The sequence below is a fragment of the Lynx canadensis genome, chromosome B4 (assembly GCF_007474595.2).
Source record: "Lynx canadensis isolate LIC74 chromosome B4, mLynCan4.pri.v2, whole genome shotgun sequence".
NCBI classification, from domain to species: Eukaryota; Metazoa; Chordata; class Mammalia; order Carnivora; family Felidae; genus Lynx; species Lynx canadensis.
Window position 1 is genome coordinate 96,912,711 of NC_044309.1, and position 8,653 is coordinate 96,921,363.

Below are 8,653 nucleotides of genomic sequence, written 5' to 3' on the forward strand. Positions count from 1 at the left end.
AAGGAAAGGAAAGGAAAGGAAAGGAAAGGAAAGGAAAGGAAAATTCTCCCTCAATGATTTTATAGAGCTTTATGGTGGGCAGGTAAGGTTTCCATGTGTTCTTGCAGGAAGGACTCTTGTGTGAGCTTTTCCCCAAGAGGTGGGCATAAGGTTGGGAATACTGGAACACACACCCACATGGCCAACAATGACTATGAGACTTTGAATTAGTGCCATCAAATACTCAGAAATATTTAAACTGCTACATATGTCTGGAATACTTCCCAACTGTATGTCTAGATCCTACCAACAGACCCTCCTGTAGATTCTATTTCAGAGAGTTCCACTTCTAATTTCCTTGGTCAACTTCGCTCCATTTAGATTTTTAAATAAATGTGTAAAAATTATGTAGATTATACTGATAACTTCGGCAAAGGTTTTCAGAAAACTATGCTTTCTAAAAGATTTCCTTTTTTAAGAACCTTCATTATTTAATCCAGCTGCCTCAGACTGTGCTTTGCAATTATGTAGTTTCCTTTGGTTGAATACACACTCATCTTATCTCATGAAGATCATAATTTTGTATAACTACATTGTGGTTTTATAATTTGTATTACATAACATTCCTTGTGATTTTATATTCATTCATTTTTTTACATTCACTATTTTATTCTTTTGGGAAAGGGGATAAAGTTTGTACTCAATTTGCAATAGCTTACAATTGCAAATATATGGGTATTAGCATACACTATTAACTAGTACCCTGTGGGGTTTTATTAGGTATCATTATATATGTGGCTCAGATTTTTCTTTTCAAGTTAATTTCCTTCAAAATGGGCATAAGTTATAGGAAGTTTGACTCCCCAATTTATAATTAGGTTTAAAAAAGATGATACTAATGACCCAACAATTACTCATGGCAATGTATTTGCATTTAAGCTTTCATTCTCTCTTACTTGTCATTGGCATAATTTTACCAGGTAAGTCAAAAAGAAGAAATTAAACTGAATCCTTAACTTGAACTTACTAAAGCACTGAACCAAGTAGGAAAAGGAATAGGTAATACATGAAGTTTCAAGTCATATTATATTACATTCAGAAAATTATCACATCTTCCTGCTGGACATCTCTAGTTGAATGCCTTAGAGATACTTACATGCATAACACTAAGTTTATTTTTTTCCTCCTTCCCCAGACCTGCATACCTTTTCATTTTCCCCTATCTTGTTGAATAGCACCATCAGGTATCTAGTTACTGATGTTAGAAAGCTGAGAATTGTTCTCATTCTTCTCTCTCATCTCACTGGGCATAAAGCTCTATCCACTTTGCTCCTTAACGCTTCTTGAATTCCTCCCCTACTCTCCATCCTTACTGCAACTGCTTTATTTCAGACCCCAATCACCTTCCTGCCTCCCTGCCTTTCACTAAAATCCCCATGATGGGTTCCCATGCCTCTGATCTTATTTTTATCCAATCCAATTTCCTTGCTGTTGTAAGAGTGACCTTTACACTGCACAAATGTGACCATGCCATTTTTCTGCTACAGATCCTTCAGTGGCTTCTTTAACTTTCAGGCTGAAGTCTTCAAAAGACTTATGGCATGAAGAATCTTTCGTATCTTAACAACTTCTACCTCCCAAGCCTGATCTCTTGCCATCCTTTCTGTAGCTCTCTAATCAAGCTATACTTACCTTCCTGTCTTTATCACATCATTCCCTGTTTTCCTCCTGAGCCTAGGTACATGTTTTTCTTTCAGCCTAAACATGGCTTCTTTTTCTGCTTAGCTAAGCCTTATCCCTCCTAGTATGAAGGTTTTTTTGACCCTTTCTTGCTACCCTTCTGGGATTCCATTCATTTTCTATGAATTGCCATAACATCTCAAATTTAGTTTAAGTTAGCACTAATTAACTCAAATTATGTGTGCCTTCCATTCATTCAATCTACATATCCTAAACCCAGAGAATTTGTCTTTCATATTGTCTCCTCTAATTGCTAGCACAGTACTTGGCACACAGTTCAAAAACCAAATGTATTTGTTGAATGAGTGATTAAATGAAATAAACCAGATTAATTTATGACTCATTTAATTTTTCTTGGTTTTGCTGTTCAGAGATTTTTATAGCAATACAAACAAATTTATATGCAGCACAATTGATATGTCTGTCTGCCTCATTGACAAAGGACTCCTACTTGAAACCATTCTATAAAAATAGAACAATCATTTCTACATTATACTCCTTACCATTCACACTGTACCCCAAGCTTAAAACCTCAGAAGTATCTTCGACGCTTTAACTCTTTAATTGTTCACACCTAACATCCAATACGTCCTTTTGATCTTATCACCCAGATATCTTTTTGGAGGCTTTACCTACCTTTTCTTTTAATTCCTACCCCCATTGTATTAGCTCCTGCTTATCATTTCTCGTGGAAATTGGTCCCCCTAAACAGTTTCTCTTGGGTTTCGCCTCTGGGTAGACCAAAAAATACACTTATGCTCTGTAATGTCACTGTGGTTGTAATTATAAATTTGAAATTTACTAATATTATTCATACTTAAAATAATTCAATAGTTTCCTCTTTTACACTGAAACATAAAAAATTTTTAAATAAAGTATTACAGAGAAAATGCCATAAATATACCAAATCGACTTCATTTTTCTCTTGGGCACATGGCTAAACTTTATCTCTCAGATTCCATTACTGAGAGGCAACATTTCAACTCTTGTGGATCTTGTATCATAGCATGGGTAAACAATGTCATCACTGACATTCTCTGTAATGTCATCACATTTATTGTCTGTAAAACAGAGATAATGGTCCTTACTATATATAAGGTTGAGGATTAAATAAAATGATTTGTGAATGTGTACTTGGTATATTTTATGCTCTTAATTAAGTTAATAGATGTGGTTATTATTATTACACTAATATGAATTGTACTATGGAAATTCCTGACAAGGTATTAGATGATATAGACTCTAATGTTATTATAACTTCAAAAAATTCTAAATCTTTAATCATGGTGATCTCTCAACTATCTAACAAAATGCTGCTTATATGAATGTCATCTATTTTTATTTGGGGTGAACAAGGAATGCAGATACACTACTGACCATTTAAATCTTCAAATATCACCCTCTTTCCCCAAAATTTGTGAATAATTAACAAAATGCAAATTGCTTTTTGGTTATGGACCAAGAGGTAGGAGGGGGTGTTAGTACAAATAATGTACAAACTGACAACTGTAACTTGAAAGAATGAAATTTGCTCTGTATGCTGTTAAGTCTCCATTGTAGTTGGTAGTGACTTTAAAATCCCAGTTACGTTTGCTTTATTTTGTAACTGGTGATTTGATATCCTCTCAAAAAGCTATAATCTAAGATATAACTATATATGGAGAAAAAGGAAAAAAAAGGATAATATTCTGTTTAAGTACATATAAGAAGATATTTTAAAACCACTTCAGACTCTGATATTTCTAATTTTATGAGTCAAGAGACTGAAACACTGTCACAAGTACATGATTTTCACTCACAGGTATATTATAGCATACTCAAAACTACAATTGAATTATGAATAATAGTTGTGATTTTAGAAGCTGAGAATAAAAATGAAATAGTATAATATTTACTTCTCCTTAGAGTATATTTAGTCTAGTTAAAGCATGCTGGTATAGATTTGAGCAGGTAATAATTGACTATATTTTAAGGCTGGAGGCAAAGCCCAAGGTACTAACTCAAGCAGGTCATTAACACACTGGTAAAAATGCTCACAGGATATATTATGTCTATTTGTGCATTTTATACATTATATACATTACTGAAGATGCAAAAATTGCTAAATAATACAATTTGGTATAACTTGATAATTTATTAATATTATCTTATAAATTGACCATTTTTCTGTCTGTTATTCTTTCATACTTAATTTTCCTCTTGATATACACCTTATTTCTTTCAATAAAATGAATAACTACAGAGTTGTTTCCACAACTTTGTCTTTAGATGCTATAAAGTCTATCAGGCAAAAATATAATATTAGATCTCAACAACGTTTATAAATTTATGTCTTACTTGCTAAATGCTTATTGCTGATTGAATTACAAGTATTTGGCATTTAAAATTTTTTAATTTTTTTTTTTATTTTTGAGAGACAAGAAAGAGACGGAGCATGAGCAGGGGAGGGGCAAAGAGAGAGGGAGACTCAGAATTCGAAGCAAGCTCCAGGCTCAGAGCCTGACGTAGGGTTTGAACTCATGAGCTGAGAAATCATGACCTGAGACAAAGACATATGCTTAACTGAATGAGTCACCCAAGTATTTAGCGTTTTGATAAGCAAGCCAATATATTAACTATTTTAAGCAATTAGAGTGCTATACTTCTTTTTATTGTTTTTCTTTTTTGATTTGTTTAGTTACATTTATTTATTTATTTATTTATTTATTTATTTATTTATTTATTAAAATTTAAATTCAGGTTAGCTAACATATAGTATAATGATTTCAGGAAGAGAATTGAGTGATTCATCACTAACATATAACACCCAGTACTCATCCCAACAAACATCCCCTTTCATGCCCCATCACCCATTCACACCATCCTCCCACCCAACACCCCACCAGCAACCATCAGTTTATTTCTTGTATTTAAGAGTCCCTTGTGATTAGTCTCCCTCTATTTTTTTGTATTATTTTTGCTTTCCTTCCCTTATGTCCATCTGTTTTGTTTCTTAAATTCCACATATGAGTTAAACCATATATTTGTCTTTCTCTGAGTAATTTCATTTATCATAATACCTTCTGGTTCCATCCATATACTTGTAAATGTTCTTTTTGACTCCCAACTAATACACACACACACACACATACACACACACACACACACACACACACACACACACACCCCATATCTTCTTTATCTATTCATCAGTCCATGGACATTTGGGCTCTTTCCATACTTTGGCTATTGTTGATAGTTCTGCTATAAACATTGGAGTGCATGTACCCTTTGAATCAGCATTTTTGTATCCTTAGAATAAATAACTAGTAGTGTAATTGTTTGGTCATAGGGTAATTCTATTTTTAACTTTTTGAGGAACCACCATACTGTTTTCCAGAGTGGCTGCACCAGTTTGCATTCCCACCAGCAGTGCAAAAGTGTTCCTCTTTATCCATATCCCTGCCAAAATCTGCTGTTGCCTGAGTTACTAATCTTAGCCATTCTGACAGGTTGAAGTGGTATCTCATTGTGGTTTTTATTGGTATTTCCCTGATGATGAATGATGTTGAGCATTTTTTTCATGTGTCTATTAGCCATCTGGATGCCTTCTTTGGAAAACTGTCTATTCATGTCTTTTACCCATTTCTCCACTGGATTATTTGTTTTTTGGGTGTTGAGTTTGATAAGTTTTTTATAGATTTTGGAGACTAACCCTTTATCTGATATGACATTTACAAAACTCTTACCCCATTACATCAGTTGTCTTTTAGTTTTGCTGATTATTTCCTTCACTCTGCAGAAGCTTTTTATCCTGATGAGGTCCCAGTAGCTCATTTTTGCTTTTGTTTCCCTTACCTTTGGAGACGTGTTGAGTAAGAAGTCACTGTCCAATGTCAAAGAGGTTGTTGCCTGATTTCTCCTCGAGGATTTTGATGGCTTCCTGTCTTACGTTTAGGTCTTTCATCCATTTTCAGTTTATTTTTCTGTATGGTGCAAGGAAGTGGTCCAATTTTCTCAACACCGTTTGCTGAAGACTGACTGTCTTTTTTCCATTTGGATATTCTTTCCTGCTTTGTCTAAGATTAGTTGGCTATATGTTTGTGGGTTCATTTCTGGGTTTTCTATTCCGTTCCACTGATCTATGTGTCTGTTCCTATGCCAGTACCATACTGTCTTGATGATTACAGCTTTGTAATATAGCTTGAATTCTGAAATTGTGAGGCCTTCAGATTTGGTTTTCTTTTTCAGGATTGCTTTGACTATTCAAGTTCTTTTCTGGTTCCATACAAATTTTAGGATTGTTTATTCTAGTTCTGTGAAGAATGCTGGTGTTGCATTAAATATGTAGATTACTTTGGTTAGTATTGACATTTTAACAATATTTGTGTTTCTAATCCAAAAGCATGGAATATTTTTCCATCTTTTGTGTCTTATTCAATTTCCTTCATAAGCTTTCTATAGTTTTCAGTGTATAGATTTTTCATTTCTTTGGTAAGGTTTATTCTTAGGTATTTTATGGTTTTTGATGCAATTTTAAATGGGATCAATTCCTAGATTTCTCTTTCTGCTGCTTTATTATTGGTGTATAGAAATGCAACTGATTTCTGTACATTGATTTTATACCCTGAGACGTTACTGAATTCATGTATTGGTTCAAGCAGTTTTTTGGTGGAATCTTTTAGGTTTTGCACATAGAGTATCATGTCATCTGCAAAGCGTGAAAGCTTGACTTCCTCCTTGTGGATTTGGGTACCTTTTATTTCTTTGTGTTGTCTGATTGCTGAGGCTAGGAAACCAACACTATGTTGAATAACAGTGGTGACTGTAGACATCCTTGTCATGTTCCTGACCTTTGTGGGGAAAAGCTTTCAGTTTTTCCTCATTGAGGATGATATAACTATGGGTCTTTCATATATAGCCTTTATGATTTTGAGGTACGATCTTTATATCTTTACTTTCTTGAAGGTTTTTATTAAGAATGGAGGCATTTTGTCAAATGCTTTTTCTGCATTGTTGAGAGGATCAGATGGTTCTTATCTTTTCTTTTATTAATGTGATGTATCACATTGATTGATTTGTGAATATTGAACCAGCCCTGCATCCCAGGAATAAATTCCACTTGATTGTGGTGAATAACTCTTTTAATGCATTGTTAGATCTGATTTGCTAGTAATTTGTTGAGAATTTTTGCATCCATGTTCACCAGGGAAATTGGTCTGTAGTTCTTTTTAGTGGGGTCTTTGTCTGGTTTTGGAATCAAGGTAATCCTGGCCTGTTAGAATGTGTTTGGAAGTTCTCCTTCCATTTCTGTTTTTTGGAACAGCTTCAAAAGACTGGGTGTTGACTCTTCTTTAAATGCCTGGTAGAATTCCCCTGGAAGGTGATCCAGTCCTGGACTCTTGTTTGTTGGGAGATTTTTGATTACTGATTCAATTTCTTTTTTGCTTATGTGTCTGTCCAAATTTTCTGTTTCTTCCTGTTTCAGTTTGGTAGTTTATGTTTCTAGGAATTCGTCCATTTGTTCCAGATTGCCCAATTTGGCATATAAATTCTCATAATATTCTTTTATTATTGTTTGTATTTCTGTAGTGTTGGTTGTTATCTCTCCTCTTTCATTCATGATTGTATTTATTTGGGATCTTTCCTTTTTCTTTTTGATCAATCTGGCTAGGGGGTTATCAATTTTGTTAATTCTTTCAAAGAACCAGTTCCTGGTTTCAGTGATCTGTTTTACTCTTTTTTGTTTTTGTTTTTGTTTTCTGATTTCTTTTTTTTTTTTTTTAACGTTTATTTATTTTTGGGACAGAGAGAGACAGAGCATGAACGGGGGAGGAGCAGAGAGAGAGGGAGACACAGGATCGGAAACAGGCTCCAGGCTCTGAGCCATCAGCCCAGAGCCTGACGCGGGGCTCAAACTCATGGACCGCGAGATCGTGACCTGACTGAAGTCGGACGCTTAACCGACTGCGCCACCCAGGCGCCCCTGTTTTCTGATTTCTATATTTTTGATTTCTGCTATAATCTTTATTATTTCCCTTCTTTGCTGGTTTTTGGGCTTTCTTTGCTGTTCTCTTTCCAGCTCTTTTAGGTGTAATGTTAGGGTGTGTATTTGAGAACTTTCTTCCTTTTTTAGGAAGGCCTGGACTGCTATATACCTCCCTTTTATGACCACCTTTGCTGCATCCCAGAGGTTTTGGACTATTGTTTTTATTTTCATTGGCTTCCATGTATTTTTTAATTTTCTCTCTAATTTCTTGGTTATCCCATTTTTTTTCTTGTGGTTGATTTCAAGTTTCATAGCATTGTGGTCTAAAAATATGCACTATATGATCTCCATATTTTTGTACTTGTTGAGGGCTGATTTGTGATCCAGTATGTGATCTATTCTGGAGAATGTGCCATGTGCCCTCAAGAAGAATATGTATTCTGCTGCTTTAGGATGAAATGTTCTGAATGTATCTAAGTACATCAGGTCCAGTGTGTCATTCAAAGCTATTGTTTCTTTGTTGATTTTCTGTTTAGATGATCTGCCCATTGCTGTAAGTGGGGTTTTGAAGTCCTCTACTATTATGGCATTATTATTAATGAGTTTCTTTATGTTTGTGATTAATTGATTTTTATACTTGGGTGTTTCACGTTGGGGGCATAAATATTTACAATTGTCAGATCTTGGTGGATAGCCTTCTTAATTATGATATAATGCCATTCTTCATCTCTTGTTCCAGTCTTTATTTTAAATTTTAATTTGTCTGATGTAAGTATGGCTACTCCAGCTTCCCTTTGATGACCATCAACATGATAAATGTTTTCCATCCTCTTACTTTCAACTGCAGGTGTCTTTAGGTCTAAAATGAATTTCTTGTAAGCAGCATATAGATGGGTATTGTTTTCTTATCCATTCTGATATACTATGTCTTTTGATTGGAGCATTTAGGCCATTGACATTTAGAGT